The 12,280-nt window shown below is 35.0% G+C and overlaps 2 long non-coding RNA genes across 5 annotated transcripts in view; one reads left to right on the forward strand and one right to left on the reverse strand.

Annotated features, from left to right (window-relative positions):
• Positions 1–12,280, reverse strand: part of LOC141376355 (uncharacterized) — a 974,232-nt gene that overhangs the window by 117,432 nt on the left and 844,520 nt on the right. The gene's annotated exons all lie outside the window — the stretch shown is intronic.
• LOC141376357 (uncharacterized) overlaps positions 1,046–12,280 on the forward strand; it is a 31,803-nt gene continuing 20,568 nt past the window's right edge. The window contains exons 1-2 of one of the 2 annotated variants that reach the window (XR_012386294.1): positions 1,046–1,184; positions 10,129–10,840. This is a non-coding gene — a long non-coding RNA (uncharacterized lncRNA). Of the gene's footprint in view, positions 1,185–10,128; positions 10,841–12,280 lie in introns of those variants that run through there. The other variant, XR_012386295.1, reaches the window with a different exon arrangement.

The following is a 12,280-nucleotide window of genomic DNA, read 5'->3' on the forward strand; positions in this document are numbered from 1 at the left end:
AGCACTGTCCTGACATCAGCACTCCAGCTTCATCTAGGCAAGAAAAATAGAGAGAACCAAAGTGGTGGGCTAGTTTGATTCTCTTCCACTCGTGCTCTCTCTCTCTCCAATTAAGATATTAAACCAAAGAGGAAGGGTGTCTGAGCGGGATTAGTCTGGGGCTTTTTTTACTGGATAATCAAGCACTGGGAGTCTAACACTGAGAGAGAGAGAAATGGGGCTTTGCTGGCATTGCATCATAACTGCAAACCAGGTGAATGTTGCCCATAAGTGCCATACAGCAGAACATCATTAAAACTTGTGTGCACAAATGTAATTGCTCGTGAAACATTCTGTCGGTTTCTCCTCGAATGTTATCCCCACTTTTCAGATATGATGACTGTGTTATGGGGCTGAACTTCCGGTTTGGGGGCCCAGCGTTCAGAAGAACTCAAACTGATCATTTTAAATATAATTCTGTGCTAAAAAATATGTCATATGCATAATGAAAACTGCATGAGAGGTACTTTCTGCTTTTTTCTGCTTAATGTTATAAAAAGAAAATAGTATCACAAGCATATCTGCGGCCAAAGCTCTTTATCCAAGTTAGGACAGCACAATGTATTACCGTATTTATACAAAATGTATATGATTTATGCAAAAAAAAAAAAAAAAAAAAAAAAAAAAAAAAACATAATTAATTTTTTTTTTCTTGTTTCTAGGGTAAATATCTACATTTCAAAGAGAAAACAAGATTAGTTCACTTACCCCACTGGCAGATAATTCTGCTTATTTAGAGAAAAACTATTAATTTGACAATTTTTTTTCTAATGGTAAAAACAAAAAAAATATTTTTACACTTTGATTATTTTATATTATTATGTTAAAATTATATTATTTTATTACATTATGTTTTTTTTTCTGTATTTTACTACTGTTACTGTTGTTTTGTATGTTGTAGTGCTGTGATTATACCATAACAATTGTAGTGTGTTGAGTGTGAGATGAGGAACATATGTATTTTGTGTTGGCCACTCTTTGTATAACCCTGAGTTACTTTTTGGTTGGTCATCTGTTTCTAATGAGTCTCCTGTGTTCGTTCCTGCAGACTAGTTAGGTAAGCAGAAAGAACACACTTGTCCTTATCGCAAACACAACAGTAATCTGGTTCATGATGTTTCTGCATGTGTTTCTCCTCATCTGTGGTGAGTTTGACCCTTTTATTAATTTTTGCAAAGCCACAGAGTTTGCGTTGCTTTGGCTTTTTCAGGGTTAATTATTGTCATCACCTTGCAACAGAGAAACAATGACAAATCTTTGTAGACTGATGGCATGTCATGCCATTCAGCCTTATAATTTTAATATTTGAGCAAAATCACCTGTTTTGTCATCACTTTAGACTAGTGGTCCCCAAACTTGTTCCTGGAGGGCCGGTGTCCTGCAGATTTTAGCTCCAACCCTAATCAAACAAACCTGCACAAGCTAATCAAGGTCTTGCTGGGTATGCATGGGTATACTGGGTATACATATATCCAGGACCTAGATTGGTGACCCCTGCTTTAGACTTTATGCTAGAGAATCATTAAAATATTATGAAAATATTATTAAAATAATATTTGATTTTCTTTTTTGAATACAAGATTATGCCGTCGAACTGTTAAAACTGTATAAACGCAATATCACACTTGTAGCAGTGTAATGTGGCTGTATATTGTTACTAGTGGGACACTAAGGCCGTCGGCCTGCGGGCTCGAGCCAACGCACACCTCCCACCAGTGCTAATATACAGACATATCGCACTGCTGCTCAAGTGACATTGCTCATTCAAGCCATCTTGTGAAACTGTATGCAGAAAAATAAAATATCGCAATATCTGATTTTTCCATTATCGTGCAGCCCTACTGTTTCCAATAATATTGCATAATAAACAACATCATCCATAAAATTGGTGCAGAAAGACAAAGGTTTTAAGGATTTGCTCTTGTTCATGTCCTTTTAATTGTCAATGGATGAACTTCGTGGAGAATAAAGTCACCTTATTTACACAGTTTTAAATTTAAAGGGATACAGTAGTTCACCCACAAGTGAAAAGTCATATATATATATATATATATATATATATATATATATATATATATATATATATATATATATATATATATATATGTATGTATGTATATATATATATATGTATGTATGTATGTCATGATTTACTAACTCTCCACTTGTTCCAAACCCATTTATCTTTCTTTATTCTGTTGAACACAAAATAAGATATTTTGAAGAAAACTCGAAACATATAGCTAACCATTGACCTCTACAGTAGGACAAACCAATACAAATTATGTCAACGGGTACACGATGGTTCTACAAAAGATAGAAACTCATAAAGGTCAGGAACCACTTCAGGGTGAGTAAATAGTGGGTGAACTATCCCTTTTTGGTGAACTGTCTTTAACTTAAGTCACTCTTATAATTCCCTCAAAGGCTCATGGAGTGTAGGAAAAAATGTACATGGGATGTATAATCAGCACATTAACGGTATATTCAAAAGTCTCTAATTAATAAATGAATTAATTAAGTGATAGATTAAATAACTTGTGATTTCCTGGCATGCACTTAAGCGCTTAAAGTGAGTGTTTGAGTTGCCACTGTCCCACAGAGTGAATCTGGTAATTAATGGTCTCTCAGCGGGGAGCGCTGAGCGTGGCAGATGGCATGGGTTACTCGGAGTGAAAGCAGCACTGCTGAGCTCGCATCCGAAACGCCGGCAGAGTGATGAGTTCTTGCTCTGAACATGAATCAGCGTTTTTGATGAGACCCCCGCGATATGTATGACGCTACGGCTGCTTCTTAATTGACATAACGGATGCTTTTAATTGAAAAGCTGCTTTCGAGTCGGACGTGTGCCACGGATTTTTAATATTAGCATAAGATGATTTCGATAGAATGGATTTTTTGTCATACAGTTAGGTCAATAAATATTTAGACCGACACAATTCAAAATTTTTTGGCTCCATACACCCACACAATTGATTTGAAATAAAACTAACCAGATTGTCTTTAACTGCAAACTGTCAGCTTTAATTAGAGGGTATTCACATCCAAATCAGGTGAACGCTGTTTTTGAAGGGAAAGAAGTAGAACGTTATGCAATGGACAAATCAATCTCCTGATATAAATCCAATTGAGCATGCATTTCACTTTCTGAAGACAAAACTGAAGGGAAAAGTCCTCAAGAACAAGCAGGAACTAAAGCCAGTTGCTGTAGAGTCCTGGTAGAGCACCACCCGAAATAAATAAAAAACAGTGTCTGGTGATGTCATTGCGTTCCAGACTTCAGGATGTAATTGACTGCAAAGGACTTGCAACCAAGTATTAAAAAGTGAAAGTTTGATTTATGATTATTTTTCTGTCTAATTACTTTTGGTGCCTCAACAAGTTGGGAGGCACATATGCAAACTGTTGTGATTGCTACAGCGTTCACATGATTTGGATTTAAATACCCTCAAATTAAAGCTGACAGTCTGCAGTTAAAGCACATCTTGTTAGTTTAATTTCAAATCAATAGTGTTGGTGTTTAGAGCCAAAAATGTTAAAATCGGTTCGACATACAAATATGTATGGGCTTAACTGTAAACATTTCAAATAAAAATGACAGGGTTTTTCCCTCAGAAATACATGACAGACAGATTACCAAATGTTTTCATTTGTTGTGGAAAATCTAATTTGATCCAACAAATATTGATGATTTCATAACCAGTGTTGGGGAAAGTTAAATTGAAAGTAATGAATTACTTTTTTTTTTGCATTACTTTTTCTTACCTGAGGCTTGATCTCTTTCAAAACTTGCAGGATATATATATATATATATATATATATATATATATATATATATATATATATATGAAAATTAAAGTGTAAAGCTATGTTTGCTACTTTTGTAATTTGTGTTATTAGTTACGTAAAATCACTGTCCATTGAGACAATCCCCTTTTCCTTTTCTTCAATGTGTTCAAATACGTCCATCACAGAAATGTAAGGCTCTGCCAACTTTGTTTTTATCTGTTCCCACATTCTCTCATTGAGTGCAGGATTTAACTTGACTGCGTTATAGCGCTGGGCTGATTAACAATATCATATCGAATTGCTATAAAATTTATGTCGATAACGATGTTAAACTATAGACATTTTTTCTGGATATTAATCAATGCAAAGAGCCAATCACACAGCAGACATATGCAACAATAGGCATCTAAAGTTGTGTTAATATTAGAGATATGCTACAACACCCAGTATTGTTTAGCGAGTTTGATTCACTTTCCCACCAGTAGTATTAGCTGTTAAACTGTTGCATATTTTAATGATGATTTTTTCCATTTTAATTAAATAAAACATTCATTTTAACATAATTCTGTAATTGTTATTATTAGATATTCCAATAACTATATTTTTGTTTGTGTACTGTATACAGTTCTTTAGACTATTTTTTTTATATTGTGTATCATAAATATATTATAGAAAATCCTAATCTCCAAAATAATCAGACTAATGTGTAATCTGTTTTTGTTAATAAACAATATTTAAAAAAATATATTTATTGCACTGTCTAATCTTTATGGCCTAAGGCATTGTTGGGATGCTCTTTTAAAGCTGGAAGCATCAACAACTTATATCGAAATATATATTATTAATGTTTAATATGCAAAATAATTATCAAGATTGCATTTATGCCATATTGTCCAGCCATACTACGTTATTTTTAATTTAGCAATTTTTTTTTTTTTTCAAATAAATTGATTAAACTTAAAAAAATGTAAAAAGACACATTAAAATTTAAGGGAAAGAAGTTAAATGTTACACAATGGCCAAGTCAATCTCCAGATATGAATCCTGTTGAGCATGCATTTAACTTGCTGAAGACAAAACTGATGAGAAAATGCGAATAAGTAGGAACTGAACACGGTAGCTGTAAAGGCCTTGCAGAGCACCACTGGAAACCCAATTGTCTGGAGATGTCTATGCGTTCCAGACTCTAGGCTGTAATTGACTGCAAAGGATTTGAAACCAAGTAATAAAAAGTAAAAGTTTGATTTACGATTATTATTCTGTCCATTTACTTTTGGACCCTTAACAAGTGAGAGGCACATATGCAAACTGTTGTAATTCCTACAGCCTTTGCCCGATTTGGATGTAAATTATCCTTAAATTAAAGCTGACAGCAAATAAAGCACATCTTGTTTATTTCAAATCGACTGTGTTGGTGTATAGAGCTAAAAATGTATACACTTAAATATTATTACTTATTTCTTTAAAGTAATGCATTGCTCATTACTCAGAAAAGTAATATTATCCCTTACTATTATTTTTTCATGCAAGAATGTGCTCTAAATTACAAAACTGAATTAAATTAAAATACAGAAGTATTATACATTGTAAAATCCTAAAGTAACTCGTAATATCAGACTATAATAAAAACAATGAAATTATTTAAGAAAAAAATCACATTACAACACATTACAATAAAAAAAAGAAATGTTTACTTTTTTAGTAGTGTAAAAAAAAAATTTAAAAGGGGAAAAAAATAAACAAAATGTTAAAATAAATCAGAAAAAATACAAATCAGAAATCCAGTGTATCAGAGAAAATCTGTGAACTGTCTGGTGCTCTAAAGCTCCGATCTCAGGGGTCGTATCACAGAAACATCCTGTTTCAAGATCTGACAAGTTGTACATTTCTGAACTGACATCACCATGGTAACTAAACAGATAAGATAGGAGTTATGAGGATTTGTGAAATCTTTTTTTGTGTAGTCCCTACAACATGAAGGATTTATAAAACTATCCTTCCACTTATCTAACATTGCTGAAAAAAAAAAGTGCTATCAGCCTGAAAGAATCAAAAACATATGTTTGGTCTGACAATATGTGTGAGAATCTCAAATCAACCTATTGTTGTACATGTCAAAAATCAGAAAAATTGTAGAGGATGGAGACAAACAGGTGTTTCAGAATCCGCTGTGGTGCTATAATGTATTTTTGGTGGAAATAAAATCAAAGGGGGCTTTTTATTCCGAGCGGCTTTTAGCCTTGTTTGGATTAGCATTTCCACGAATGGTTTTAGTTCTGAAAGTTTCCACCAAGTTGACTGTACAAATCACTGTCATCTTGTTCCATTATGTAAATGAGCTGTCAGTTTGCAGCATTATGTGACGATCTTCACGCTGCAAAAGCCTTTGCGTGGATCGCAGTTCAGACATTGACACGTCACGTTCCGCATGCTGATATTCAAGCATATTGCCCCGAGTTTAAATCCAGTAATATCACTTTAATGAACTTCTAAAAGTGCGTCTCATTGGCATGAAAGCCTTAGATGCCGAGGAGACGTGTCTGAGAGGAAAGTGAAGAGGCAAAACATCTGCGCTCCAATTTTTAATTAGACTTGGCTCCTGCTCGTCCGTTTCTTGTTGAGCCAGTGCCGGGTTTTTGGCCCCAGTGACCGAATGAAGGGCTGCTCTCAGACCCAAATGAGAATTTAGATCACCAAAGCAGGCCAATGGATCAAGAAAGCCTTTGTGACTGTGTTTGTATGTAAATGAGCATGATTGCTGCCTTCTGCGTTTGTAGTAATCTGTTTCCACGTTCTTCAGTAGTGATTCATTAGCTCAGCTGTTCCCAAAACAACATTGCTTTTTCAGTATAAACTGCAGTGTTTGTTTATAACAGGTCAATGATAATGTGTTTATCTTAAAATAGATGTTAACATTGAACAATTTTCTCTTTTTTTCTTTTTTTTTTTTTTTGGTGAACATGGAAGCTAGTTTCTGTCACAGAACGTGGAATAATGCAAACTATTCTGTAATGATGAGAATAAAAAATATATTAAAAAATAAATTAAAATAATAAATTTTTGTGAAAATTAATCGTAAATAATAATAAAAAGTAGGGTTGGGTATCGTTATTTTGATACCAGTGCTTAATCGATACTTTTATATATATATATATATATATATATATATATATATATATATATATATATATATATATATATATATATATATATATATATATATATATATATATATATATATATGTATGTATTATGCACTATGGAATTAACATTAAATTAGCTTACTACTAACCTGTGAAAAGAATGTCATCAAAATTAGTTAACACCTTTGGGGGTTGGGGCTTGAGCTATCAATCAGTATGTTTACATGGACACCAATACTCAGATTTTATCATGATTAACACAATAGTCTGATTTAGAGTCTACCTCGTAAAAAGCGTTTTTTGGTAAACCCTTACCTGACTAAAGTCATAGGTTTCAGTTGCAGTTCAGTTTCCTTTATTTTGGCATTTAAAACATCACAATAAATTGAAATGCTGAACAGAATTACGTTGCATCAGACCCAACAAGAACATAAAAAACATCAGTATACAAAACACTATAAAATCCTATCATAATAAATAAGCTTTCATAATTTCATAAATATATAAAAATATAGTTAAATATAGCCCAATTTAAAAAATCTTTGAAGGGAATAACTTAATAATTAAATACATATTGCATCATTTGCTATAACAGTTGTTATATTAACAATTTATGCTTGTTTAACTATTTATTGATTTATTAATTTTTTATACTAGCTATCCATTGTGTTTAGATATGGTATTATTTAAAAGTCTTATAATTACAGGATAAACCATTATGAAACCACACTGATTTGCTCCTCAGGCTTCTGTAATGCCTGATAATTGATCTAAATAAAAATCAAATTAATTAAGACATGTGGAGTCTGCCTATTTAGTCGCATTATTGAAGTGCAGTACATACATGTAAACACCTTAATCAAACTATTACCGTCATGTAGGACTTTTCGCTGCATTTGGCGTCAGGATATTCCATACACACATGGCTATCTTACACTATTTTCGGCACCTACCGTGCAGAAGCAAAGACACCCGCATCGTGAACTGCTGAAGTTTTTCTTTCCATTCGGCGTGCAAGTATCAAATTCCATTAAAACAATACTCTTCCACCAGTCCTTATTTCATACTCGCATCGACCAATACCTCAATTCCTTTGCCATTAATTTGATGCCATGTGCCCTGAATTTTTAATTAATTTGACGTGTTTCCCCTCCTTACATGCAACTTTTGTAAAGCATCTGCTGTGTCATAATCCTTGCTTGTAAAATATAGTCATACTTTAGAACACTTAATTCAAGCAAATTCATTGAATGCGGTCATGCATGTTCATTAATCTGAATGGAGTCACTCACCAGATATGCCGCACTGAACACGTTGCTTTCAATACCTTCCTAAACAACAAGAACAAACATCCTAACATTCATGACAGTGTCCATATCCCTCAAAGTTGTTTAGAATTTATTGTTTAGAGATGGTGTGACACAACGCATACCTATGTGTGCTTGATGCTTCTTATGTCCTTATCACAGTACCAGTGACACCGAAATTAGGCACCGAAATTGATATGCTGATTCGGTTCGGTGCATACTAGTTACATAGGTACCACATTGGCACCGGGTTCCAGTGCCCAACCAGAGTTTCTAATTATCATGACTAGACTTAATTTGTGTTTATTATTATCACTGTCAGTCATAAACCTTTTGTTTCGTTTGACAATTTTCAACCAAAAATATTGTATTCATAAAAAGCTGGTTAAAAATGCAGCCAAATGCAGATGAAAATTGACCATAAGTGATGGGCGCATGAGTGATACTATCGATTTTATGTAATGGGAACATTAAACATTACCGAAACAAAGCATACATTAGAGAGTTTTATGTGTGACAGCCAGTCTGGATTTGCAAGCTAGAGATCGCCGTTAGGCATCTTCTTCTGTACATATGCTACCCATTTCTGCGCCCTTGGTTCTGGGTTAAATACAAGTTAAGCTCTTGTTGACAGCATCTGTGCTATCCTGCTGATTTCCAAGGAAAATCATTTCGACTCATCCCACAGTTTATTAAAAAGATTGTGCCTGTGTGTTTTACAAACCGTGGGACGCTTCAAAATTTTTGAACCGCATGCCACAAATGTCAAAACTTTTAATCAGTTTCGGATTTAACTTTCTATATAACGGCTGGTGGTCTAGTTAGCAAACTTCCAGCAGCAATGAGCAAAATAACGATCAAATGATGGTTTGGAGATTTCCTTTAAGCATTCAACCAATTACCACATGTACAACCTATATTTTCTCACTTGGTAGCAAAAGTGTAATTTGCGTTAATTAAACCTAATTTGTTAGCCACAAAAGTAAACATATCCATCAAACGTACACTATTAGCAATGTCGACAGAGAAAAACAGGATACAGTTTTCAAATCACTTCCCACCACATTTTTCTTAGATCAGAGTGTGCTGTCCATAGCTGTCTGTCATGAAATATGAAAGTCTGAGCTGCTAGAAGACTGAAATATTACAAATCCTGATGTATCCAAAGAACACGAAGCGGGAGAATCGCAAATCCAGAGGTTCTCTGAGACTAGAGGGCTGTCAGAGTGATTACTGCCCGAGGCGGCGCTCATCCCCGCAAAGAACAAAGTCTGAAGCTGACAATAGTTCCATGGTCGCATGCGATAAAAATAGCCAGATTACAGTTCCTGCTCCCTGGCCATAAGAGGCAATAACTGCGAGCATTATAGGGGATATTTTATTTCGAATAGACACCGCAGCTCAATAATCTTTAGCTTTGTAAATCTCTGTTACATTCGAACATGGTGAATACAAGCATCTGGCTGCCTCGTGACAGGTCTGAGCCCTTGAAACTCTAAATAGGCGAGATAGAAACAATGTAGGATGAACTTCCGTTGCTGTAAGGAAGCGAGGAGAAGGAGTGACGGAAAGGGAGGCGGTGTGGTAATGGTGAAAGATGGTTAATAAAACAGCCTTCCTGCTGTTCTTCTCACAAGAAGTGCGAACGGCACCCTCGTCACACCACTCACAAACGTGCAACCTGCACCCATGTGGCTGATTAGATTTCAAGCCAGGATTGAAACGCTGCTACATTCACTTTTTGTGTGTGTGTACATGCGTGTATGTGTTGGTACACATCGTGCATCAGCAGTGGCAGTCGCAGTTGAAAAACGAGATTACTGCATTATTGCTCTCGATTTCTTCCACAGATCTTCCTTTTTCTCAGGGCAGGCCCGCAAGTCAGGGCCGCAGATGGGCTGATCATGTCTATGGTCCCCGCACATTCAGCCCGGCCCCTGTCAGGAGCCGAAAAACATGGAGTCTTTGTCTGCATTTAATGAGAAACCGCAAGCCCTGAGGGCAGATGTAGAGGAGTCCATCCGAGCAGAACATCCTTTTCTGTCTTTCTCTCAGCTTCGATCTGTGGGAGACCTGAGCCACACATGGAGGAGCGTCTGCTATCTTCTTCTGTTTGATAATGTTTCTCTTTAGATATTGTCATCACCATTGTTGCCAATTACTTGTAAGCAATGGACCTTTTTGTTTTACTGGGGTTCTTAGGAGTCATCAAGAAGTGTGGTGGTGTAATGGTGTAAAAACAACAGACATTATTTAGGTTTGTGTTTTCTTCAGTAGCAAAAGATAAACAAAAAGCACTGGGATGCACTGATTTAAAATCGATATGGGATGACCAGTACCTCATTATATTTGGAGACCAATAACTGATATATTTGCCAGTAAATATAAATATAAATGTTCTAATTTTTCTGAATTGTTGCAAAAACAAAAGGCAAACACATCCAGTAAACAACTGATTTTATTTTTAAAAATGACCTTCAGAGATGTTTAAATTGATCTTTGAACTTTATCAATCAATTAATTTTTTTCTCTTTCCAACCTTTTTTTTATATAAATTTGCTGTCTAATAAAAAAATCTGCATAAATAAACCAACCGAGTCACTGCGCATTAACCAAAATCAAAATTTAAAAAAATGGTGGACATCAAGCATTTAATGTGGTTTAACAAGTGGGAAAAAATATCCATAAAAATATATATTTATTCTCAGGGCCAGCCCTGTATATTTGGGGGCCCTAAGCAGATTAATATTGAGGATCTACCTTGCTTTAAATCAGTGGTCTCAAACACAGGGTCTACTCAAACTATGTACAGTTGCCTTAAACCGCTTGTCCCCCCTCCCGTCTCCCTGACGGCCTGCACTCACATTCAGGCCTGGGCACAATTTTGTCATCAATGATGCACTGTTCAGTAAGAAGCACTTTCACTCAGCTCAGTGGAGATTTCATCAGTTATAGCGTTAAAGTCGTTTGATATGCAGGGACTCGCAGTCAATTATTTCGTCGAACAGATCAGCCACGTTTGATGCTCATAAACAATCATAAAATCCTTGTGCTGCAGGAATTAGGAGGTTTGCTGAAGGAGTAGCTGTGGTGCAGTGAGGGGTTTGCCTCTTTAATCATCTATGACAGTTTGTGTTCATTAAACAGTAAGAATGATTAATAAATCCATATGAAACAGTCCCTTAAAAGTCACGTCTCACTCTCAGTTTTGGGCTCAGGCACGTTTTGCACTCACACACAAGCCCAAGTGAACCAGATTCAGAGCACTCACGCTTCTCAAACAATCTTGGAAACAGGCCTGGGCACGGTTCGGATAGCATAGTGTGTGTAGGCCCTCAGTTCCTGAAGGGCCACAGCTCTGCAGATTTTAGCTCCAACCACCACCAATTCACACCTGCTTAATAGTCTCTAGTATTCTTTAACACCTTGACTAATTGGATCTGTGCAGAGTTTCGGCTCTCCAGGATTCAAGCTTGAGACCCATGCTTTGAATAGTACATGATTTTATTGCTTAACAAATACAATCAATGAAGCAGAAAAGTGAAGCCTAATTTCTTCTACTTAATAACTGTCTGAATAATTTGGTCATTTTAAAACAGCCCTTTTTTAAAACTATAGCAGCTTCAAAAATGAACGATTAAACACTCTTTAATTAAGTGATCAGTGATTCCTACTTTGCATTTTGCTGAAACAGATTGAAGATTCTATAAAAGATTCTTGGTTGAGTGTTTATATATATATATATATATATATATATATATATATATATATATATATATATATATATATATAAATTCCAAAAGCAAAAGCTCTGCAATGAAAATGCATTACTTAGTAATAAAATAAACATTATGAATTCATTAAAAACTTTAAAATCACATTACCTTCACATGAAAACTATTTCAAATTTAGTAAAAAAAAGACTTTTTTTCTTTCCAGTGAATAGTATAATTTGAATCAAAAAATTATTTGTGCCATGCAAGTAAAAACGAGTTCGGCAAG

Source organism: Danio rerio, chromosome 10 (genome assembly GCF_049306965.1).
Source record: "Danio rerio strain Tuebingen ecotype United States chromosome 10, GRCz12tu, whole genome shotgun sequence".
NCBI lineage: Eukaryota > Metazoa > Chordata > Actinopteri > Cypriniformes > Danionidae > Danio > Danio rerio.